Below are 27,354 nucleotides of genomic sequence, written 5' to 3' on the forward strand. Positions count from 1 at the left end.
TGTATGATGATGAGAATAAGAAGTGCATTTTTTTTTCACTACCTAGGTTTGAAGATACTCCCTACGCCGGTAACAGTGTCAACATCACATTCAATTCCGACCTCCTAACATTTTACTACAATCCTTTTTTTTAATTAAATTTTGTATCTAAATAACTGCTCAATTAAACCTCATTTAATAATGGGGTTGTTTTTATTACATGTGGTATTTTTGTTAGCTTTGGTGTTTTTTTATTGTTATACCTAGAAATGTGCCTCTCTATTAAATTGCAGCCGGAAGGCACAAGATATCCCATTAGAAGAATGGGATGAGAACTGACCTCCACCTGCTCAGAGATGGTGAAAATATCCAGACCTTTCGCAGATTGGAAATGGCTGTGTGCCATTCCGAAAACCAAGGAACAGACATAAAAAAATGCATCCTATCTATTCATTGATCTCATTAGGATGCTCACTCCACAAAATAAAATCTTATTTTGCACTGCTCCGTAAATTGGTGTGTCTACGCCATAGTTTAAAAGAGCGCCCGCAGTCTGCTCAACGTCTCCCATCGGCCTGTGCATATATCCGCTTCTTCACAAATGCATCCATTTAGCTCTTAAAACCTATGCCCTTTGGTGGAAAACTATATGTACCAACGCAAATCAAGGTGCGTGACATATCATATATAGACTCACAGAATTGCCAACATATAACACAGACCGACTAAACATTTTCATGTTCTGCCCTGAGAGCCTGTTTGTCTAGAAACTGCCTTATCCTATACTATAGAATATAGTATTGGATATAGATGGTGAAAAAATATATGCTTTTTAGTTTTATATTTAGAAATGTGCTTCTCTATTAAATTGCAACCGGAAGGCACAAGATATGTCCCATTAGACGTATGGGATGAGCACAGACCTCATGCCGTCCACATACCTTACCCGGCATGGGGACGGCAGTTGGAGTAAGCTGTACAATGGCTCATCTCTTAGCCCAAACTCCCACTTTTCCTTATATAAAAAATATAACGCTTTGGATATTTCTAAATACTTTTGGAAACGTCACAACAGCGTTGAGGATCAACTTCTTACCAAAAACAGGCTGTTTTTAGGATTTACAGAACTACCATCTATGTCCAGCTGTGGGACCCACAGAGCTCAACTGGTATTGCTGTTTAAACATCTGTTCAGCTACTCACTCAGCTCAGTTGTAATTGCTGTTCCCATCTCTCATTGGCTGCTGGAACCTCTGCACCCAACTGTCAGGATCCTCCTGGACCTCGTCGTGTCAGAGCGGCAGAAACTGCCTACTCCATTAACCCCAGCCAGAGGGCGGCAAAGTGTCCTTCACCTCTTCCATTGCCCACACAACTTGGATCAGTTGATCCTTTCTACGTTCTCATTACCTATCCTAATCAATACACATTTATTCACATCTCTCCATCATACACCTACTCAAATTACAGTCTCTCCTATTTACTGTCACCATATTTCTCTCCAAACTCCTTTTCTTACTCCATCATCCTATTCCTCCCTGCCCAATTATGATTTCCCCTTCACTTCTTCCCTCCTTGATTGTCTGTAAACATGAACTGTTTTGTCTCCTGCACACACCACACTCACCACCCTACATAAACAGAAATAAACCTCACACCCAAAAATCCTCCTCACATGTCCTCTTTCTCACCCTGCTCCTGCTCATGGTTGCTGATGATATCTTGCCTAACCCTGGGCTCCGTACAATCTCCATTATCTGCTCACGCTCCTCGCTCCACCCCCAAACCTTTCCATCCATCCCATACTTCCAATCCTGCCAACCTTATCCACATATCTCCACTACCCTCTCTTCCCTTCTCCTGTGCACAATGGAATGCCAGATCTGTTTGTAACAAACATCCATCCATGATCTATTAATTTCTAAATCCCTCAACCTCCTTGCCATTACAGAAACTTGGCTCAACTCCTCTGACACTACATCCCCTGCAGCTCACTCCTATGGGGGACACTCCCTTAGCCACACTTCCAGACCCAGAAACAGACAAGGTGGTTGAGTAGGCATTCTACTCTCTCCAAGCTTCTCCAATTTACCTTTCCCACTCTCCGACCCCAACCTCCTTTCCTTCAGCTTCACCTTACCTCATGCCCTTCCCACTGCAGCCAAACACACATGTACACAACAAAACCTAAGTACTCTTAACCCAATCCACTTCTCATTTTCACTAAAACAACTATTTTCTCCAATGACTGCATTGTCCTGTCCTAATCAGACTGCCTCTTTCTATAACACAACACTCACTTCAATCCTAGACAATGCAGCTCCAGCTACTACATATAGTCTCTGATGATCCACACCCCAGCCATGGCACAACAAACAGATCCGCTACCTGAAAAAGTGCTCCCGCACTGCAGAGCACCACTGGAGGAAATCTCGTTCCTATTACGATTTCCTCCACTATAAATTCATCCTTTCATCAAATTGCCCTTTCAATTGCCAAACAAACATTCTTCAAATCTCTAATATCCACCCAGTCTTCTAACCCACGTCGCCTCTTTGCCACCTTCAACTCACTTTTCTGCCCAACTGCACATCCTCCTCCTTCCGCCCATGATTTTGCCACCTATTATAAAGACAAAATTAGCACCATTCGACAAGATATATTTTCTTATGCCAAATTCCACTCACTCCACTCACTCTACCCTCCTTTACCTACACTCCCCAATCCACCCTTAATTCATACTCTCCAGTAACTGAAGACGAAGTCTCTGCACTCATTTTATCATCTCACCCTACAACGTGTCCACTCAACTCTTTTCCCTCCCAACTTCTCCGCTCCCTCTCCTCAGCTGCATGCCCATTTCTAGCTTACCTCTTCAACCTGTCTCTCTCCACTGGCACATTTCCATCCTCTTTTAAACATGCGCTTATCTCAGAAATTCTAAAGAAACCTTCTCACGATCCAGCCTCTCTCTCCAACTACTGCCCTATATCTCTCCTTCCCTTTGCCTCCAAACTACTTGAGCGATTAATGTACAAACACCTGTCTCACTTTATTTCCTCTCATTCCATTCTCGACTCTCTGTAATTAGGTGTCTGTCTCCAACATTCCACTGAAACTGCTCTCACAAAAGTGATCAATGATCTACTTACTGCAAAGTTTGAGGGCCATTTCTCCATACTCTTTCTCCTGGACCTCTCTGCTGCATTTGACACTGTTGATCACCCTCTTCTCCTACACCCTTCACTCCATTGGCCTTAGTGACACAGTTTTTTGACCTATGAGACCGCTCTTTTAGTGTTTCTACCTCTGGCACTTCCTTCCCTCCACTCCCACTATCTGTTGGAGTCCCCCAAAGCTCTGTTCTTGGTCCTTTAATTTTTTCATTGTATATCTCTTCTCTTTGGGCAATAATTCGCTCATTTGGCCTCCAATACCACTTCTATGCTGGAGACATCCAAATATATATCTCTTTCCTTGACCTCTCTCCTTCTGTACTATCTCGTGTAACCAACTGTCTTTCTGCTATCTCCACATGGATGTCCCAACACTACCTTAAGCTCAACATGTCCAAAACAGAGCTTATTATCTTCCCTCCTGCCAGAGTCACCACCTGCCTTCAAATCTCCCTCACTGTCAATAACACCACAATTTCCTCGGTCTCCCAAGCCCACTGCCTTGGTGTCACACTTGACTCCACCCTCTGCTTTATTCCTCACATCCAGACTCTCTCCCAGTCCTGTCGACTCCACCTTAAAAAGATTGCCAGAATACGCCCATTTCTTACTCAACATGCTACTAAAACTCTTATCCTTTCTTTCATCATTTCCCATCTTAATTATTGCAACCTGATGCTATCTAGCATTCCTGACACCCATATATCCACATTTCAACCCATCCTAAATGCTGCTGCAAGACTGGTCTTCCTCTCTCACCGCTCCACATCTGCTGCACCTTTTTGCAAATCCCTACAATGGCTCCCTGTGTCCTCCAGAATCAAACTCAAATTACTCACCCCTACCTACAAAACCCTCAGCAACAACACCCCTGCATACATCTCAAATCTCATATCAAAATACTCTCCCTGCCGCCCTTTTAGATCTACCTCTGATCTGCACTGTGTCTCGTCTCTGGTAACCACTTCTCACTCCCTGTGCTGCTCTCCACTTATAGAATTCCCTACCATGCTCAATAAGACTTTCCCACAGCCTTCAAATCTTTAGATTCTCTTTGAAAACCCATCTCATTTTTAGAGGTGACCTTATCCTCGATAATACTATTCACACTATTGTACCCTCACAACTATCCCAATCTCCACTCTGAGCCACACTCTCTCCTCTTGTTTAAGCTGTGCCCACTTTCCTTTAGAATGTAAGCTCTCTATTGAGCAGGGTCCTTCATACCCTTTGTTTTCATGTCTCCATTCATTTTGTCTGCCTTGTCTGTTCTTGTTTTACGTATGTCCTGTTTGACGTATGTCCTTGTCTTCCTTACTGTACGGCGCTGCGGAGCCCTGTGGCGCCTTACAAATCTATGATAATAATAATAATAATAATAATAATAATAATAATATGTGTCTCTGCATCAGCTCCATCAATTTGTCAGATATCTTGTCAGTATTCATCACCTTTTATTGTATTTGCTTTTGTACCACTACACATTTCATTGTGTCACTAAATCCTAATTTATCTGGACAATCTTTGTCCCTTGTTAAAACGGACTATGCCGTGTCAGCCATCACTATCATTTGGGGCTTACACCTGCCCTGTATCTGGTGCAAATGGTATGGCTGAAACCAAGTGTACTTACGAGAAATCCTGGACCTGAATCGGCCACACCAGTCATAACGCCCTTAGCGCACATGGTCTGCGATAGTAGGCTATACTAAGTATATTTGTGTTCGATCATGAATTGCATGCTGTTGTGTTCATTGGCGTAAAGTCCCTTTCTAAACATGCGCAGAGCTATCTCATGCAGGACACACTACGCAACATAGACATACGTCCGGACATGAATTAGACCCTCAATGCTTAAGACCTTGGAACATTTCCCAGAAATGAGGGAAATTGCAAATGAAAAAGTCTAACATCTTCATAATATAATAATCATATTAGGCATTTTATTAGCATTATTTAAAGTGAAGAAATAAGAACAATGTGATCTCCTGGGGTAGATGGGCAAACCATAAAGCACATGCAGAAAACACAGGCATGCGCTGTAAGTAGTTTGCAGCTAATTTTATTAATTGTTGATAGCAGGAAATATGATAGTATAGAAAATGATTTTTCCATATCGGGGATAAGAAAAACAAGCAAAACATAAATAGAAAATCAAAGCATATGCACCTCTAACAGTAAGTGGGCCTTGAATCCAGTTCACAAAGCAAACACCTTCTCAAACAAATTCACATTTTACTCACACTGGTTTTGTCAGAATTTCTCTCTAAGGTCAACATAAGCTCTAGCCATTCCCTCCAGGTGGGAGATTTACTAATGTGTCATTTTTCTTGCGTGTTTCAAACCCCCGCACACCGCCAGCGATTTTGACGTCCAAGCCACAACATTTACTATCCAGTGGTTTGAAAGGCGAAAAACCAAAACCCCTGGGGGTGTACAGTAAGGTGTGACGGATCCAAAACCCCTAAACCACATGCACCATTAGCAATGGTTAAAAAAGATCAAGAAAGAAAACAAATCTCTCCCTCCACATCTATAACAAGAAGAGCTACTCAACATCAGGCTCAGTTGTTTCGGCCCCCGCACCTAGATGTGCCCAGATCATTGCTAAGTAGCGCTTAGCCAATCCTGACCGGTGGGTGCACAAAAAATAAAGAAAAAAACTTGTGCCACTTGTATTAAATGAGGAAAGCATGTGTCCCCTTTTATTAAAGGAGAAATAACTGTGCCCCCTTGTAGTAATTAAGAAATGATTATGCCTCTTATATAAAATAATACATAATTGTGCCCCCTATATTAAATAAGATATAATTATATCGTCCATTACTATTTTGTATATTATGTTCCCCCTAATATTTTCTGTTGTGCAGTATTAAAAGATATTTATATACAGTCTTCTTCTGTTCTTGATCCAATTAATTCATAGAAAGGATAAAATAAATCCACATAGACAATGCGGACTGCTTTGGATGAGCTCCTAATGTGCAATGAGTTAATACCCAGAAAGTGGGTATATACATCTATGCAGACATGCGCAATTCTGACAACCACATCCACTTGCTCCTGGAGAGACGGGGAAGAGTCATCCTAGGTCAGGTACAGTAGAGAACTATTTTTGCAAATGCAGCTCATGCAGACCTGCATAAACACCCTTTGTTGGTGGGGATAGCAGGGTAGTAAAAAAAATAAAATATATATATACTACTCACCTGATCGCAGCGCCGGCGTCCCACCTCTCTGCACTGTTAACACTGAATGACAGGCGTGACGGCATCAAGTCACGCCTGTCATTCACTGAGGAGCAGCGTGGAGAGGACCAAGAAAGAAACAAGAAGACAGAAGAGTAGAAAGAAGCTAAAAGAAAGGTAAGTAAAAAAAAAGGAATAACGCATAAAGGCACACTATGAGGAAAAAGGAAAGAAGAGAGGCACAGTAAAGAAAAAGGGGGGAGAGAGGCACAGTAAGAAAAAAGGGGGGGAAGAGAGGCATAGTAAGGAAAAAAGGGGGGAAGAGAGGCACAGTAAGAAAAAAGGGGGAGAAGAGAGGCACAGTAAGGAAAAAGGGAGGAGAGAGGCACAGTAAGAAAAAAGGGGGAGAAGAGATGCACAGTAAGAAAAAAGGGGAAGAAGAGAGGCACAGTAAGGAAAAAGAGGGGGGAAGAGAGGCACAGTAAGGAAAAAGGGGGAGAAGAGAAGCACAGTAAGGAAAAAGGGGGAGAAGAGAGGTACAGTGAGAAAAGAGGGTGAGAGGCACAGCATGAGAAAAAAGGGGGGAGAAAGGCACAGTATAAGAAAAAAGGGTGAGAGACACAGCATGAGAAAAAGGGGGGGAGAGGCACAATAGTGGGGACAATTAATTAATTTAAGATGGGGTGGTTTGGGCGCTACTGAATGTGGGGGTGAGTTTGTGGAGAATGAGGTCCCTTTATTAAATGTGCCTATGAATTATTTAATGGCAGTGACGGTTGCGGGAAATAGGTATATTTCTGAAATGTAAATACTATTAATTTATTGCTGGGGCTGTTTGTGGGAAGGGAAATAGGTTTATTTATTAAATGTGAATACTATTATTTTAATGTTGGGGCTGGAGGAAGGCCTAATTATTAATCATGGGTGGTACAGATTTAACCCCGGGGGTAGCTGTAATTTTCTAAATGTCCCCTTTTTTTCCAAATAGGGCCCCTAACATTCCAGGATCCAGACAAGCCGCAACTAAAGAAACCTGCAGCACAGGTGGTGAAAGTGAGAAGAACAGGTAGGAGAGAGCAGCAAAGTCTGTGAGATGTTGTGATTCTAGTGGGACAATCCCAATTTTTGGTGACCGTTCAATGGTGTACACAACAATGCAGGTTTTTTGTCTGTAGGAGGGTGGCCCGGCCACGCCCAATGATGCATTATCAATGGTATTTTAATTTGCGGTATCATTGCGAGTTTTAATGTGCATCATAAATTTTATTTTTAAAATGCGGTATCATTGCTAGTTTTAGCGTGCGGTATCATTGCTAGTTTTAATGTGCATTATAAATTTTATTTTTAAAGTGCGTTATCATTGCTAGTTTTAATGTGCATTATAAATTTTATTTTTAAAGTGCGGTATCATTGCTAGTTTTAATGTGCATTATAAATTTTATTTTTAAAGTGCGGTATCATTGCTAGTTTTAATGTGCATTATAAATTTTATTTTTAAAATGCGGTTTCATTGCTAGTTTTAGTGTACGTTATCAATGGTATTTTTAATGTGTGATATCATTGCTAGTTTTAATGTGTGGTGTCAATACCCATTTTAATGTTGTGTTTTGATGATTGTTTTAATGTACAGTATTTTAGTTTGTGGAAGCAAATGTTTTTCTTATGCAGACAACCTAAGCGAGCCCTCTGGGAGAGCTGTAAGTGTCATACTGTGGGCTGTAGGTGATGTAATGCAGGATGTGTCACTATGCCCTTAAATTTAGATCTTAGGGGCCCCCCTGTCTTAAGTGCCCCAGCCAGAGCCGTAACTAGGGAGTTGCGGACGGTGCCATCGCCCAGGGCGCAAGTCCAGGGGGGCGCAGCCGCCCGACACCTGCCTCTATGCCCAGCTAGTGAGCTTTCCCCACAAGCAACAACTCATTCCAGGCATCAGAAGCAGTCACCGAAAGCAGGACATCCCTTGAGAAAGTCATGTGATTGGTCGGGACTCTAAACACACCCCCTAACAGTATACTGACAACAGGAAGTAGCGTGCGTTCCAGAGTGGAACGCACGCACCGCTGGACTGCAGAGCTACTTCATTGCCAGCCTTCACTGCCGCTGACACATTTAGCATTGACATCTAGTCAAGAGGATTTCCACGATACCCACACAGCAAGTATATCGGCGGACAGTGCGTCCAGCTGAACAAAGATTGTGACATTCTTTATTATTATTTACCAATTTTGATTAGTTTTTCATGTTTATTTCATACCTGGCATGTGCAGGCTGTTTTTTTTATGGGTTTTTTTTGTATGGATTTCCTATATGGACTCCATTGACCCTCTGGATTTCTGTTAAGGATTCCTTGGACTCTTATAACAAGCCCTATCCTTTTTATTTTACCTATTGTTTATTTTTGTCTTTAGTGGTTTATATGGTTTTACACATACCTCAATATTCTCCTCATTTAGAAATAAATTTATATTTGTATGATTATAATCCATTTGCATTCATAATTTTAATTGATCCCATTTGACATACAGATAATGTTTATTTATTATTCCATATGTGCATTTCCATGACATTTATTGCTTTACGTTTTTAGACCTGCCATTTAGGACCAGAAAACATTATTATCTGTGTTTAGCACTGGTATTTGCTCTCCTTTAATTTATCTAGGTAGGTTAGGATCACTTGCCATATACCAAGCTGCTTCATAGATAGTAAAGTGCCAACCACACCCCCACATTAGGTTGGACACACCCACTTGGCAAATGTCACTCCCATTTAGATGGGGGGCGCCGGTGCCCTGTATCGCCCAGGGCACTAAAATGCCTAGTTACGGCACTGGCCCCGGCCCCCCCTCCCCCCCCCCCCCCGAAGCCTTAATCCAGCTCTACACACCCTCACTTTCACCACTGAATATATACATATCTGTATGGGCCAAATCATTTATTACATATGAGTTCAATGAACACTGTAACTGCACATTTCTAACAAATGCATAAAATACAATGTAACAAAAACATAATATCCAAACAGTCTTTTCCACAGGAATTGTGAGAATGTCATTTAGCTCTCAAAACCATATGATAAAAGCAAGTATAAAACCTGAATCAGTCAACGTTACTGCACTGAGGAATTGAAAGTAATCACAAGAAAAAGCAGAACTATAAGCCCAAAGATCAATCAGCAATTGTCACTAGCCAAAATGTACACAGTTAGAACTAGGAGTACAACTGTTTACATTCATAAAAACCAATCAGGATATAGAATAACAAAACAAAGGATCATGCAAAACCTAATATATTTCATACTTTTGAGCAGTCTTCTGCTGTTCAATTGCAAATGGAGCAATAGTTTTCCTAGTAAAAAAATCTCCATAACTATATGATAAGCTGTATTTGTAGGTGTTAATGCCATTAAGATGGCCTAAGATCATGTCATCTCCTTGTTGATAACTGTATACTCCTTTCTTGTCACTCTCTTTGTTCTTTCATGAATTTGTGTCCATGTGCAGGCGGTGATCTCACTTTACTTCAGGAATGTACCACAAAAAAATCACCAAATTCCACACAATATTGAGAAAACCAGATCAGAGCTTTCACCGTCTAGGTCAGTGTTGGCTAACCTGTGACACGCCAGATGTTGTGAAACTACAAGTCCCAGCATACCCTCCCAGCAATTAGCTGCTATATATTGGCAAAGCATGCTGGGACTTGTAGTTTCACAACACCTGCAGTGTCACAGGTTGGCCAACACTGGTCTAGGTGAAAACCAGACAAGTGGAATCCCTGTTTAAAACTGCAAAGGGCTGCAAGAATATTTTAATTTAAAATAGAAATGTAACTCTAGAGTTAATATAAATTACATTGCAATCTATAATACAGAGCTAACCAGATACCTGAAACTTGTTTTACCGTGTTTATTTCAGCCAGATCATCTCTATTCTGTGTCATGTCACTAAGTTGCCTATTTCTGATCAAACTTAAATTGTTCCCGTTCAATTTTAGTTTCTTATAGCAATGATAAGAATTGAATTAACGTGGTAATTCATTAAAATTGATTAGCTGGGACAGCGGCTCCAAATAATCATCATCATCATCATCATCTATTTATATAGCGCCACTGATTCCGCAGCGTTGTACAGAGAACTCACTCACATCAGTCCCTGCCCTATAGGAACTTACAGTCTAAATTCCCTAACATACACACACACACAGACACAGACAGAGACAGACTAGGGTCAATTTGTTAGCAGCCAATTAACCTACCAGTATGTTTTTGGAATGTGGGAGGTAACCGGAGCACCCGGAGGAAACCCACGCAAACACGGGGAGAACATACAAACTCCACAAAGATAAGGCCATGGATAATAAGTGAATAATCTATAGGAAAGTGATTGCAATTTCTATGTCCAGGCAGAGTTTGCGATGGAGAGAGCACGAAGACTGTCGGAGAGGGATCTGTAGATTCCTCTCCTCCGATGCTCTCCCCATAGGTCATATTAACAGATAACTCCATCTTCAGATGGTATTAGCTATTGGGATCAAGATCCTAATTTCAGATCTTGATCATTAGGGAAAAATCGCCGTCCCCATAGACACCTATGGCGACTGTATTTGCGATTGAACAATTGAATCGTTACTATTTCTATGCTTTAATCCCCAAAACTACAGTTTTGTAGGTTAATAAATAGATCCCTAAGAGTGGACCTATCATCAGGGAAACAGTGTGTTTTTATTACTAAGTTCAAGTTATTTTATCATAGTTAAGAAAGCGGCTTGGACAGACTGACCTTTGAATTGTGAACACATATCAATCAATATTCAATGTCATTTTATTCTGTGAGAAAACAATTTTCGTAAAATATCTAAATGACCCATCTGAGTATAATTCAGGGCATCATGTCTCAGTCTTTTACTTCCTGACCGTCAATGTACTAAGCAGTGATTCCAGTCTTTCTAATGTTCTGACATTTCTGCTGTCACAGATGCCTCACAATTTACCTTATTGCAACATTCCAACATTAAAATATTGTAAGAACCAAACCAGAATCCTAATTAGATAGAATATTTAGGCAACAAAGTAAATTCCAGCTAATGTGTTACATTCACAGCTAAATTATAGTTCACATATAACTCCCATTCATATCTTCAACTTATTTCAATCGCTTCCCCCGAGAAAGCTGTTTGCTTCACATCTGCAAGAAATATGTCCTGAACCACTGCTTGTCAATCACTGGTGTACAGTGAAACCTCTGAGTTACAGTGATGTACTTTGTACAATATACATTACTATTTTTGTTGCAACGGCAATTGCAATAGAGTTTCTGAAGCAGAAAGCACAGAGCTACATAGAGAACGGATGATACAAATACCTTTTGCACGTAGGCGGGAAAGAAGCAAGATATTTTGACACCTGTCAAAAATAAAAGAGTTTAGTTATATTTTTGTTTCACATTATAAAGGCTATTATCTATAATACAATCACTAGAGGAAGCTCTTATATTTACCTCTCAGTAAATGTTAAGTGACCAGTAGAACTAAGCATTTTGTGAATTTAGAAAAGTCCCTGTATGTGTTTTACTTTCCACGTGACCAACACAGAATATACTGTCGCCACCTATTTCCTCTCTGTACAGGACCTTCCAACCACACTGACAGAAACACACCACATCGGTCACTTGTAACACATGCTGCAGAGATGCACATGCAGATTATATGGCTTTTATAAGAAAAAAGCTTATAAATGAAACATGAAGTTTGCAGTGTGTTCTAGCCACACACGCACATAGATTAGAAACTTTTATTTTAACCTTTAAGTGGATAGTATTACAAACATGGGAACACAAGGAGAGAACCGTGAATTTCTCCATTTAAAGGGAAGATTCCTGCACTTTGGTTACTGGCCGGATTTCAGTCAATCTTACTTCTAAGGAGGTTTGGGCTAAATTTGTTTTAAAGGGATGTGTTAGTTAAATGCAGGCAGCTAACTGAACAGACTTATTGGTCATGCTGGTGAAGGTCTTCTCAAATGGAGAGACAATACATAGTACTATAGTACCAGAACTGGTTTTGCTTAGTCTATCAATTAAGCAGACAAGCAATGATAAAGTGATTTATTAGACCCAATCACTTCCCTTTCCCATAGACTTCACTGGGTCTTCCCGGTGGGATTTTATTCAATAATCTTTATTATAGAAATTATAAAATGCAAAGTACTACCACAGTTTCTACATGCAAGACATAGAATGACAGAAAAATCTAATCTAGTACAATTCCGTTCTATTGTGGACAATGGGATAAAAGAAAAAGCGAATGACAGAGAGGAAAAGGACACCTACAGGCACCATTCTCATAACTTGACACATTAAAAATGACTAGTTGCATTTATTTATAAAGTACACTAACCATAGCTAAGTGGACCAATTTATAGCATCTGTGAATGTCACCAACAGACTCAATAGCCTTTCAGCTCAGCTATAGAGTCTGTTGATTATCTTCTGTACTTAATTTGTATTGATGTTTCACAGAATGTGACTGACTAATCACTTGTACCCTCAGCTTTCTCCTGACCAATCAAGAGCATTGTCAGCATATGAGAAGCCACTCAGCTTCTCTCAGACCTTGCCTGTACAACAGTTTTCCTTGTTGAACACAAGCGTCCTTTTGGCTTAGAACGAGTGTGGTATCTGCTGTGATTGGTCAAGGCCAGAAGGCATTTATGGTTCCTTCCTTCAATGAAATGTAGAACAGTGTGAAGCTACAGGTGTCCTGGGAATTGAGAGAGAACTGTATCTTTAGTCATCTCACAAGTGAAGTTATTGAAAAATTGGCTGGTATAAGTTTTTACAAAAAAATGTTTCTTACAGAATTTTGGCCTAGAATAAATTACTTCATTCTGGTCTGTAGGTGTTTGAACTTTTTTGAAAGTCTGAACGCGAAGATGAGTGATCCTGTAATGCAGATATTACCATCTACCCACTTCTTACCAGCCAAGAATATACACTCATTGTTCATTTGTCTAATCCCTACACGGATATCAAGCTAACAATTGCCTTATTGCTACGGTACTATGGTAATATAAGGAAGTTAATTAAAGGGGGTGTTACGGTGCTTATACATAAGAACGGAGATAAAGGAGAGATGTGTAACTGGAGACCAATTACTTTTTTGAATGTGCTTTGTAAGGGTCATGTGGAAGTGATGGCGGATAGAAAGAGCAGCGTGACTGAACCAGGCGCTGAATAAGGATTAGCTGTCTGCAGTGCCTGAAAGGAGATTTACAGATGATTTGATATTGTCAAGATATACGATTGGGGACTGTGCAGAAAGAAAGAACGGATTGTTGTTGTTAGTATTGGATTTTGATAAGGCTTTTGACAAGGTGTCTAGTATGTCAAAGTGTTAGGCTAGGTACATACTGCAAAAACTTTTCACCGATTTGTTATCACTAACGATTTTACGAGCAACTGAAGCTCCAATCAGTCTGCCGATTGATGTGTACACACTATACAGGATTTACCTTCACATCTGTGCTCTTCATCTGGTCCAAAAGCAGTGTAGTTATTTAAAGAATGACAGCACAACATGCAAACGAAATAAACTTTAAATGTTCCACAATGTAATTATAAATCTTATTAGCTTCTGTGACTCTGAAACAAAATATTTAGTCTCAGAACGAATGGAGGAATTATCACACCTAGAGCACTCTCTACATTCGCTGTTTGAGGAACTAACAGCAGTTGGTCAAGGAATCGGTCATGATTTTCATACACACTGAAAGATCAGAAGGCAGTTGGAACGAGACCAACCAAATGATCCAACAAATGGTGCTATGGAATGACTATCAGTCATCGTTGTACACATTACTGCGATATCTGGCTGACTGGTCGCTTTTTGGGTGCTTAGCCTGATAATCGACTGAAAACACTGTAGTATGTACCCAGCCTTAATACGAATAGGATTCCCACATTACTTTGCTAAAAATCTTAAAAGTTTGTATGATAATGTACTAAGTTGAGTTTTGGTGAATGGGAACTTAAGAGAGAGAGTGAAGATTGTGAACTTAGTGTAAATATTAGGAAGTAAGACAGGATTGTGTTTGAGTGATGGAGGCGTTGTTGCAGATGATTAAGAGGGATACATATTGAGGTTGATTGAAAAGCAGAGTAAGACGGTTTTCATAAACTGTAAAATGTATGGTGGATGTGCTCTAGGGGCGTGAAATTGTATAAAAGAGATTTTGGAAACTGCTGTCATTTAATGGTGTGAAGTTCAATGAAATGATAGAGGATTTTATTATAAAGCATGATCTGAATCATGTACACATGATGCATTTTAAGGAGCAAAAGAAAGTCATTAAAGTTTTGCATGCTAGGGAAAACGTAAGCAATATTAATATGTTATGGTGAAAAAAGTGCATAAGTGTGGAAGAAAATGGGAACTAAAGGGATGGCAAATAGTTAGAAATATGTTTTATGGATGAGTATGCAATGGGTTATTACCAGTGAGCGAAGTACAATGCAAAATATTTGTTGAGATCAAATGAGTGGGATATGGAGGAAGAGATAGTTTTGTGCGTTTGTTTGCATATGAGGTATGAAAGTATTTGGGTGGGATATGTAAGAATTGACCGTTGTGATTTATATGTCTTGGAAAGTTGTACTGTTTGGCTTAGGGGTGTGTGGAAATATAAAAACAAAAATATCATCGCTGATGATGGTATGCATGATGGAAACTTTATGGGATGTATGGAATCTATGCGAGTTTAGGAAAGAAGATAAAAATGAGTGTGTTAGGAAAAGTTCATATATGCTATTTATGGAACAAGAAAGGAGGTGCTGGTGTGCATGATGCAGAAGAGGTGTGGAAGGGAAAGAAGTGGATGCATGTAATTAAGTTACAGATAACTGAGTGTTATGTGACATTGTTGGTTGATTTTTGGTGTAAAGATCTAATGTGATTCAATAAAAAATTAAAATAAAATAATTTTGATGCGTTGCGGATACTTTACATGGAGGCTAAAGTGATTTATATCCATAGGACAGCAATGAAGTATCTTTCAATAACCTGAATTTTGCATATAAAAAGCATGTCCTGGACTATGTTGCTGGACGTTGACTTAAGCCTGTTTGCCTTTGCTTCTCTGCTGCCAGCTTGTTCCTGAATTCCCCTTTTTCACAATAGTTGGTACCAGGATTGATTGATATAAGCAGCCACTTGGTGAATCTCATTTGGTCACAAGAAACTGTGGTCTCTAGGAAATGAAGTCCAAGTTTCCTTGTGGGGACTGCTGGCAAAGACAAAGGAGTAATGCCAATCATCTGAGGCAAAGCAGGTCCATGTCCGAGCCCTGTCTTTGTACCAGATAGCCTGACACTTCCATCTCTCTATACAAATTGAGAATCTTATAAGAAGTCCTAGGCCTGGCTTCATTAAACAACTATGAATATATAATGGATCCAACCTGTTTAAAGAAAGCATAGGGATGGGGAGAGTCTTTATAAGGTAAAATGTTTTGGGGAGAATGGCCATTTTGGTTACATTTGTATGACCTAATATGACAATGGTTGGTAACTTTGAATTGTAAAGTATTGACTTTATGCTATCAAGGGAGTTATTTAAACTACAAATAGAGAAAAGACTGGCCAACAAATATACTCCTAAGTACTTTATTTTATTTTAATTCCAATCAAATGATTCTGCATCTCTAACAAATGGGCTGCCTACTTAGAGAGGGAACTGTTGCAATAGGAGCCATTGGAGGACAGAATACAGCACAGTCACAACCATTGAGACTGCCTGAGAAGAGGCAGATCACAGTGAGAGTGAGGACAGTGGGGAAGAGTACTGCAAAGTCAGGCAAAAAAATAGAGGACAACCACATCACAGAGAGATTGGACGGCTACACACACACCTTAGCAGAGCTGCAAGTTTCACAGAAAAAGCTGCATTAATAGAGAGAGCTGGCAATGGAACAGCTGCCAAATCACATCTGTTATTTCCAAAGTGTAAGCTGCCAGTGATTCAGTCCAAGCTGCCAGAGGTATCACAGGGATCCAAGTCCAGTTCAGGAGTCCAGGGAGATTCTGGGTTCTGCCCAGAGGAACAAATAGATTTCATATCCAGCCCAGAGGTAGAAAGTGAGTTCTGGTCAAGACCAAAGGTCCAGGGAGGGCCTGGAATTGTTCTAGTAGTGTGAAGATTGTTCTGTTCTCTTTCCCTGCTGCTACTGTTTCTAATACAACAACTATACTATAATTCTGTGAGGAGAGTCACTGGAGAACCATTAGGTCTTTGATACATGTTTAAAGAGCCATCCATGTTTCCATAATTGTTCAGTGTCTGCTGCAAGCATGAGGAATGTGCCTTATACGGCACAGTACCATACATAGAGTTAATTGAAAATACTGGGGGCTATTTGAGCCAGAGCATTTGCCTTGAACTACCTTACACTGCCAGTACTACTCCTCCCCTCATCCTTAAAATTCAAAAGCACCGCCACTATCTCATTTTCATCATACTCATCGTTATTGAGACTACAACCTTCATCCTCATTAATTTTTTCAGAGTGAGTGTTGTTTACTTCGTCATCCTTAACAAGAGACATGTAGTTATTCTTCATAGTTGTTCTCTTCTACATCATTGTTGTAAAGGTTGCTACCTATATCTTCTTTAGATTCAGGGCAATATTTATGGTCTTGTACATTTAACAGATGTTATTTTCTCCATTTCATCATCATCATCATCATCAGCTATTTATATAGCACCACTAACTCCACAGCGCTGTACAGAGAACTCATTCACATCAGTCCCTGCCCCATTGGAGCTTACAGTCTAAATTCCATAACATACGCACACAGACAGAGAGAGAGACAGAGAGAGACTAGGGTCAGTTTTGATATCAGTCAATTAACCTACCTACATCCCTTTACTTTACACAGCCTTAATAATATAATTAATGTGCCAAATGGTTTATCCCCTTTCCCTGGTGTGAGTTGTCACAAATCACTTGTAGAGTTCAGCAGCAGTTTCCCAAGTTAACCTCTTGTGGACCTTGTCAAGTTCTACACTTTGAAGATATAATACATCTTGGGTAGTGGAACTGCATTTGAGAACTTGAGAAAATGGTGAAATTAACCTAACCAGCAGGTTTACCACACCTCTCCCCATTAGGAGAAGTGTGAGGCCGGGCAAACCAGTGGCTACATATATTGGGCCTGATTCATTAAGGATCTTAACTTAAGTCACTTCTTATTTCAGTCTCCTGGACAAAACCATGTTACAATGCAAGGGGTGCAAAAAAGTATTGTTTTGCACAAACGTTAAATACTGACTGCTTTTTCATGTAGCGCACAAATACTTGATAGCTTATTTGTACACTGAAATTTAAAGTTGATATTTGTGTGCTACATGAAAAAACAATCAGTATTTAACTTTTGTGCAAAACAAAAAATTTGTTGCACCCCTTGCATTGTAACATGGTTTTGTCCAGGAGACTGAAATAAGAAGTTTCTTAAGTTAAGATCCTTAATGAATCAGGCCCATTATTTCTATAAATCAAAACAATTTGTATTTAAACATCGACAATTGTCTTATCTATTTGTAAAGTCATAGAAGACGTTTTAATGCAGGATCAGTCATTAGTTGTGAAAAGAGATTTAAAGAGGACCTTTTAATAAAAAACAGGCTCTAAAACATGCCAAAAAGTTGCCATTAAATGATATAAAATAAAAAAAACGTTATTTGTGCCACCAGTGACTTCCATAATGTAATTATAATACTAGATCAATGGGTTCCCTATTGTTTTTTTGCCCCTGAGTTTGCAGGTGCCATGTCTGGGCAGGTAGGTTACTTTTATAGTTCTCCCCCCATGTTCTGACTCTTTACAGTTGTCTTCAGTGTAGTGGCTGAGAGGTTCTTGATGACATCATCAATCCCCAGTTTGGTTACATCATCAGGTCCCACCACTGCCCAAGCCCTCCACCCCACCCACCCTACACCCTCTCCTACTGGCAGTAACTAGCTAAGTGGGAGTTTTATTATAGTATTATTTTAAGTATTTTTATTTTTTTTAACCTTAAAAGTCCCACTCCCCCATCACTGAAGGGGTTAAAGAGGAAATTAACATAAACGAACTGGTGTTTAAAACATATTATTAGCCAAATATTTACAAGAACAAAATATATATATATTTATGCAAAGTATGCAAAACATAGGTTTCTGCTCAGCAGTAAATAGTAGATAATATGTAAAATATTGCCCACGTTTGCAGTTATTTTTAGTTCCGTAAGGTGACTTGGTTAACAGCAACTGCAAGACACAATTTATTCAAACATGCTTTGAATTGCTATCACTTGTCCTTGACATACAGACCAAGGTTTGTGTTTTTTCTCCTTTAATCTGGTTGTAACAGAAGTTGCTTATCAAATGGTCCTCTGTGCATCAATTGAATTGAACAAGCCTCAACAGGAGCAAATCCAAGTGCAGAATTGTAAAGGATTTTTCCGAAGTAAAGGAAGGTTTTAAAGAGGAAAATGTCCTGTATTGGCACAAAATTATATTCCTGTCCAATTACTTATTCTCTCACAGTAAAACATAACCATTATCTTGGATGACACATGCTTTGTAAAGTAACACAAACGCCTTTTGGGTCAATTAAAGTTTTTATATGATCCATCTGGTAAATAGGTTTGGCATGTACTCAGAGACACTAAAATCAAGTATATGCTCCCTACAAATCTCTAAAATGTTTCACTATGCAGTTTTAAATCTGATTCTAAGTAAATTACTTCCCTGTAATGGCTGTAATTAACAATACAAATTGATCTAGGCGCTAAGTGATTTACAGCATTTGTTGTATTCCTTAGACTGAAACAGCTGTATTCATATTGAATTAGTTTGTTTAATTTGGAATGCTTGCTAATTCCAGAACAGTATAGACTCGCTTAGCGATGTTTTAAATGTGAAAACTTGCGTCTGATATCTTGATTAATGAATGGGCCATTAAATCCAGTATAGAGATTAGCCAGGTTTTGGAATTACTATAATTAATACTTCTGACATGAAAGGGGATAAAATCCCTCCCAACACTATTTGGCCAAAATTGTTGAGAATACTAGGAATAAAGAAACTGTCTGCATTACTTGTATAATTCCAGTGGGGTACCTTCCAAAACTCCAAACCCTCCAATCGTAACATCAATTTCATTTTCTGCAATGAGGACAGCAGGATATTCCACATAGTCTGGGGGTAATTTGAGTAGATTTCTTTAAGTTTTCTAGTAACTGGTGATCCATATAATTTGCCTGAGATGTGTATTCCTTTTTTTTTTAAATGCAAATCATAAAAACTTTGGCAATTTTATCGCTTGGAAATTGTTTAGAGCTTTGATCATCCATAATGTCTGGGGAAGTCCTATTTGATAGTTCTGCCCTGGTCGAAAAGTCCATAAAACTACCATTCATGTCTGTTTGAGTAGTCGGAAATCGGACTTATTAAGGGGGTGATCAGTCCATTCCTTCGGCCTCTTCAGCCAATTGATCATCATCTCTTCAGCAAGTGACTTTAGATATATACATTCAAGATCATGACACATTTGTTCAAATTGAGACTCTTTTCACACCAGGTTAAATTTATTTAGAAGCCAGTCAATGTAAAGCTGAGTCTTTAAATGAAGAGAAAATGTCCGGAGTGCATTTAGTGCAGAAATATATTGTTAGAGGACATGAGCACTGTCGAAGTCGTATAATTGGATGAACGAAAGTATATTGGTTTAATATTGGTTTGCCGTGCGATTGCGAAGCGTACGCCACGTAACACGTGGCGTGATGCGATCGCACGGTAAAATACGCACACACTCGCATTACAACATTTAGTTATCTATATAATTCGTATTCATATTGGTACCGTTACACTGTAATTTATGTGCAGATAATATTTGGTTTATTAGTAGTATATATATATATATATATATATATATATATATATGTATATATATATATATATATATATATATATATAATGATTATACGTACGCTTCAGTGATATATATGGTTCAGGTTGTGGGAAAGGTGGCATGTCTGGTATCATACTGAAACCCTATTCATCAGCAGCTGTCCGGTGCAGTCGGCGAAGAGATCGCACATTGAATACTTTAGTTATTGATATTAGGGAATAATCCATTGTATGATGCTGGCTATGAAAGGAGCAGACCCCATGGAGAGACGACCCCCACCTTTGGATTCCTTAGATTGAATCAACCTATGATCTGTTTACCCTGGACCCACCCAGCATCTGGACCTATAGAAACAATCTACGTCATCTCTATTGTTCAAGTGTAACACTGTACTGTATATAATCATAGCTGCACACACCCTGGCCCTCAGTTAACTCTGACACAGTATTCTAACAGATATACTGTCCACCGGGTCCCGTGGGTGCGCAGCGAGCGCATGCGATAGCATTGGTATGTACTTATCTTTTGGTATTGGCTGTGCTGTACTGTACTTTATCATAAAATAATAATGTATTGAATTGTTGACTATTTACATCTGCTAAAATAAACCACCTTGTGATTTGGAAACACATACAATTGATTGGGCAATGCTTATTTTAAAACGATAGAATTACTTTAATAGCACCTGCATGGATTCTTTTTAAATCCTGATCCAGCCATAATCTGTCTCTGAAAAGATTTTACCATACAGATCCACAAATGTGAACAACATTTATAATTTTGTAAACATGAACAATAAATGCAACAAGCTATAAGTCAAAAGTATACATACAATATATGTAAAAACATCAGCAATTGGTCAGCAGGATATCCAATAACAAGGATATGGAAAGAAGTTATTAATGGAAAAGAGTAGGATAGATGGGATAGAACAATCTCAGATGTTAATGTATAAGAAATATAATAAAAAGTGATAGCATGGAAATGAAATTGGTGATACCCTTTGTAACTGAATGCAAAACCCCAGCAAAATCAACTAAAGATGTTGAAAAAGAAAATTGGTTTATTTTACATAAAGACCATATTTTGAGAATAATTAGTCCCAGAACAGATTCAAATTATTCTTAGGAAAGGGAAGATTATTAAAAGTAGAGAAGCTCCCACTATATTACCAGATATAAATAAGAAAGATAGTTGATAATACAAACAAAAGTATGCTAAATACCACCAGGATGATAAAGGCTAGCATAGCACAGCACATGCGTAATATCAGGAAAGACTTTGAGAAGCATAGTGTCTAGTTAGAAAAAAATCCAATGTTAGGTAGTACATTCAAGGGTTTTGGGATTAGGAAAATATAACCCTTCCTAGAGGAAAGGGGATGGACTGAGGGAATTACAGAGACCTGAGGACTATTGGATTTACAATATGGGCGCCACTAATCCTGCAGCGCTGTACAGAGAACTCATTCACATCAGTCTATCTACTGTTTTATGTACAACCTTGCTAGCATGTAAAAAAAATTGTGTACCACTCTCTCCCCTCAAGTACTAAGCCGGTATCGGTAAAACTGGGGGGGGGGAGTGAAAGCATTTGGTCCCACCCAAGAAGTGCAGATACCAGCACTAGGATATGCTAGGCCCTGCAGTGTGGGGTCCTACTGCCATAGTGACAACCATACAACCATAGCCTGTTCAGCACACAGCTGAATTCCCTAGGGGGATTGGGCCCATAAAAAATAAAGCAAGCTCTAGCTCTTGTGTGGTGGGTGTGGTGCATCCAGGGCCGCTAGGATCGGTAGTGCACCATTTAAAAATACTGCAAGAAAACACATACACACTGCATAAAAAATATTTCTTAGAAATAAATACCCCCCTACACAGTCCCTCATTCACCAATTTATTGTTCACCTAATTCCTAGGGTGGTGGGGGGTTGCTCTTTATTCATCTCGGTTGGAAATCCATAGGTTAAAAATAAAAAATCCAGAGACAGCGCCAAAGACTTGGGGGTATATTTTCTAAACTGCATGTTTGAACAAGTGGAGATGCTGCCTATAGCAACCAATCAGATTCTAGCTGTCATTTTGTAGAATGTACTAAATAAATGATACCTAGAGTCTGATTGGTTGCTATAGGCAACATCTCCACTTTTTCAAACCTGCAGTTTAGTAAATATACCCCTTGATCGCTAAAGGCTGCAAAGAGAGTGACTGAGAAATGGCCTATTAGTTGTATTTATTACAGTGCTGCTTTTCCACGTTCTGACATTGGAGCATTGGAAAGCCGTACTGCAATAAATAAAAAATCCAGGTCCAATTTGTGATGTATGCAACTATTTTGTGAAAAATGCACTTGCTTTTATGGCCAGTTCATGGACTATCTCCTTAGTATTGCAGCATAATAAGGGGGTGAGGTTGTCGGAATGCAATTTATTTTTTATTGTTGTTCATATTCCCATGTCTGTCTGTGTCTGTGTCTGTGTGTGTGTGTCTGTGTGTTAGGGAATTTAGACTGTAAGCCAAATGGGGCAGGGACTGATGTGAGTGAGTTCTCTGTACAGCGCTGCGGAATTAGTGGAGCTATATAAATAAATGGTAATAATAATAATAAATAATATATTAAATACTGATACAGCCTTCTTGTATATTTACTACGATCATTTAAAATTTTGCTGTTTTTTTCTAATTGATGGTACTTTATATTGATGTTATTAATACTATCAGCTTTCATGGTGCATTTTCAGAGACCTATAAATCTATTAATTATGAACACAGATGTCTGTATTTTCATCATACTCTTGGTAGCTCAATAAAAAAGCATAATTCTGCATATTAAATAAAAGTAGGGTATAAAGGGTTGGGGAAGAGACAGTGTAGAGTAGAAAACTATTCCACCCCATCAATCTCCCACAAAAAAAATATAAAAAAATGAAAAGGTTCTTTTATGACAATTGCTATGTAAGGCAACAACAGTTAAAGTACAGAGGAGAAAACCAAGTCATCAGCTAGGAATATATGGTCTGAAATAAATTAACTATACACCCTTATCCTTTGCTTCTGGTCACCTAATTCAAATCTGACGTGGGACACTCATAACAGTTTAGATTCGATGATGGCCAGGCTTCACTTGCAACTAGGTTAACTATCACCATTAAAATGGAATTAATATGGAATGCAATGAAATTGCCTATGAAGACCCAGATCCAACACAATCGGCCAGTTATAAACACTTTTAATTTCTTCGAGCAGTCTGATGTCTTTGGCTTAAATTTGCAACTAGCAACCCAGAAGGAACTCATAGACATTAAGAGCAGAGTTCAAAACTCACAGTTTCCAATTATAACAACTCCAGCCAATTTTCTGGTCCAGAAGCCAAAATCAGTTCCAATTCCAGTAAAAAGCAAAAAAAAAAAAAAAAAATCAACATGTGCAAAACACTAAGTTGATATATTGAATGTTTTGCAAAACAATTGTTTTAGAATTGCAGGAAACAATCACAGTTTTACTCAAAATATTTGCACAAGACTGCCAAGTGTACAAGAGTATAACTAGAGGAGATGATGTGGTTCTTCAGAAAGTCAACAAGCTAAACATTATGAATAGTGAGTGAAACAGATGCTATGTCGAGTGGATTACAATAAATAAGTTGAAAAATTGTATCGAATAAAGAATCTTCACAGATTCATCACACCAAGCACAGCATTTTTACTATTTATTTACAAAGATTGGGAGGGTTCAACCATCAATTTTGGGACTTAAAGCTACTCAAATTATTATTTTTTATTAAAAAGAGTTCACTAAGTCAAGACAAAGTCTGACCATTGAGGGCATCGGGGAGAGCGGCGCTCCAGACTTAATGAGAACTTGTCATGGCTGGCGAGGACTGAAGCAGTGGCATGTCCTTACCCACTAGGTAAATGCCTCACCTTACCTGTCCTGGCAAACCACTTCTCAAGGCTTGCCCTTCTTGACACTTCTGTCTTCATCAGGCAGAATCAAGCTCACGGATGAAGGTTTCATACCAGCTCCCAGCATTTCTTGGTAACAGATTTCGGAAGTTCTGGCAGGGCAAAGACTGGTAGTTAATTGTGTTTATTTATATGGTCCCTTTTGGACCATATTCTATTATTCTTCTGTGTATTAACCTAGGTTTTGGATTACTGGACTTTCTGCTGTTTAACCCTTTGGAACCTCATTTGCTTAATATTGTTACGCTGTGTACCAGTTGGCTTTGGATTGCTGGACTTGATGCTGTTTAACTCCTTGGAACCTCGCTTGCTTAATATTGTCTCGCTGTGTATTGGCTTGGCTTTGGATTATTAGACTGGCTGCTTCTAAACTGTTTGTGACCTTTGCTGGACTCTATCTACTGTACTGTGTACCAACCTATAGACTATGCTATGGTAAACTGTGAAGTTTAATTCTATTTTTGTCTTCCTGTCTGCATACTCAGCTTCATCAGGGACTACACTTCCAGACACCTTTTTGTCAGCACTGCTCCGGAACCATATAGCATTTCAGAATAACACCTGGTCCTCTTGTTACACCGTCTGTCTACACTCCAGATCTACCTTGCTACAAGTCATTGGAGTCCAATCACCGGAGACAGATAACTGACTGTGCTTACTGTTACCGTGACAGAACTCCACATGTTATATTAACTCAGCAAACTTCACCAAATACTAGATGTTACATTTTGGATGTGGTCAGGGGTGGATTGGGAACTTAAAGTGGCCCTGAAAAAAGACTGAAAGTGGCCTCGTTTAGAGGTAGGCGGGGCCCAGTATGTGTGCGTGTCCGCTGTGTCTGTTCCTGTATAAGTGTGTGCTAAGTGTGTCGTACCTGTATGTGTGTTCCCAGTATATGTGTACGCAGGGCCAGATTAACCGCTATGTAACCTAGGCACCTGCCTAGGGCCTAGCGGCTCCCGGGGGCCCAGGTGGGGGGGACAAGTGAAAATATAATTAAAAAAATAATAAAAAATTGTGGCTGCGGGGTTGCCGCGAGTCGGGTCTTTTATTTTGAGAACTGTTTCTTGTCACTGGGGGCAGGGTTGTGATAGATCCGGCGGATGTATTCTTCTGTGATGTCCGGCTTGTGGGACTGCCTGTGCTGACAGCTGATGTTCCTGTCTCTGCTGGCGCACTGAGTAGAAGGTGAGCACACAGGTGGTTCCTACACTATGCACATATGTAAATGTAACAAAAATAATATGTATTGAGGGTATTATGTGTGGTGTGATATCAACTGGGGCTACTATGTGGGGCATGATATGATCTGGGGGTACTATGAGGAGCATGATATGATCTGGGGGTACTATGTTTGGCATGATATGATCTGGGGGTACTATGTGGGGCATGATATGATCTGGGGGTACTATGTGTGGCTTGATATGATCTGGGGGTACTATGTGTGGCTTGATATGTTCTGGGGGTACTATGTGTATAATAATATGATCTGGGGGTACTATGTGTATGATAATATGATCTGGGGGTACTATGTTTATGATACTATGATCTTGGGGTACTATGTGTGGCTTAATATGATCTGGGAGTACTATGTGGGGCTTGATATGATCTGGGGGTACTATGTGTGGCTTAATATGATCTGGGGTACTATTTTTATGATACTATGATCTGGGGGTACTATGTGTATGATAATATGATCTGGGGGTACTATGTTTATGATACTATGATCTTGGGGTACTATGTGTGGCTTAATATGATCTGGGAGTACTATGTGGGGCTTGATATGATCTGGGGGTACTATGTGTGGCTTAATATGATCTGGGGTACTATTTTTATGATAATATGATCTGGGGGTACTATGTGTATGATAATATGATCTGGGGGTACTATGTGTAGCATAATATGATCTGGGGGTACTATGTGTGGCTTAATATGGAGTCAATGTAATATACCCCGCACTATACATTGGGAAGGGGGGGGGCAGACTCTTTCGTTTGCACTGGGCCCCACAATTTCTGATGGCAGCCCTGCGTGTGTGTGGGGGGCCCACTGTGTGTGTGAAGGGGGGGGCCCAAACCGATATCTTGCCTAGGGCCCCATGAGGTGTAAATCCGGCTCTGTGCGTACGCAGTGTCTGTATCTGTATGTCTGTACCTGTATGTGTGTGCCCATCATCTTAATCATTTATATAGCGCCACTAATGCCCAGTGTCTGTACCAGTATATGTGTGCCCAGTGTCTGTACCAGTATATGTGTGCCCAGTATATGCGTGCCCAGTGTCTGTACCTGTATGTCTGTGCCCTGTATATTTGTGCCCAGTGTCTGTATGTGTATGTGTATGCCCAGTTTATGTGTGCCCAGTGTCTGTACCACTATTCGCATGTCCAGTGTATGTGTGCCCAGTGTCTGTTCCAGTATATGTGTGCCCAGTATATGCGTGCCCAGTGTCCGTACCTGTATGTCTGTGCCCAGAATATGTGTGCCCAGTGTCTGTACCTGTGTGTGTGTGCCCAGTATATGTGTGCCCAGTGTCTGTACCAGTATTTGCGGGCCCAGTGTATGTGTGCCCAGTGTCTGCACCGGAGTATGTGTGCCCTGTGTGTGTACCTGTATATGTTTGTCCTGTTCTTGTCACTTTCACTACCTGTGGCTGCTGATATATTTAGCTCATTTGCTGATTGTCTGGATCCTGGAATATTGGAGGCCCTATTTGAGGGGAAAAAAATGGGTACATGAAAGTTAGAAAACTCAAACCAGCCCCGGCGTTGAATCAATAGCACCCACGGTTAATTATTGGGCCTCCTTCCAGCCTCAACATTAAAATAATAGTATTCACATTTGATAAATAGATCTATTTCCCTCCATCCAGCCCTGAAATTAAATTAATAGCATTCCTATTTAATAAATATACCTATTTCCCACCCTACAAACAGCCCCAGCAATATATGAATAGCATTTGCGTTTAATAAATATTTTAAACCATTACCTACAACCATCCCGGCATTAAACAATTCACATTCACATTTGATAAATAGCCCTCCTCCCCAAACTCAACCCTACATTTAAGTAATAGCCCGAAACCATGCCGGCATTAAAGTCC

The 27,354-nt window shown here is 39.7% G+C and overlaps 1 protein-coding gene across 1 annotated transcript in view; it reads right to left on the reverse strand.

Moving 5' to 3' along the window:
• CLNK (cytokine dependent hematopoietic cell linker) overlaps window positions 1-11,904 on the reverse strand; it is a 158,716-nt gene extending 146,812 nt beyond the window's left edge. Inside the window, exons 1-2 of the mRNA XM_075188878.1 lie at window positions 11,841-11,904; window positions 11,706-11,746 (exon numbers count right to left, since the gene is read on the reverse strand). The gene's annotated coding sequence lies outside the window, so the exon portion shown is untranslated. The remainder of the gene's footprint in view (window positions 1-11,705; window positions 11,747-11,840) is intronic.
• Between the last annotated feature and the right edge of the window lie 15,450 nt (window positions 11,905-27,354).

This window comes from Mixophyes fleayi, chromosome 1, assembly GCF_038048845.1.
Source record: "Mixophyes fleayi isolate aMixFle1 chromosome 1, aMixFle1.hap1, whole genome shotgun sequence".
NCBI lineage: Eukaryota > Metazoa > Chordata > Amphibia > Anura > Limnodynastidae > Mixophyes > Mixophyes fleayi.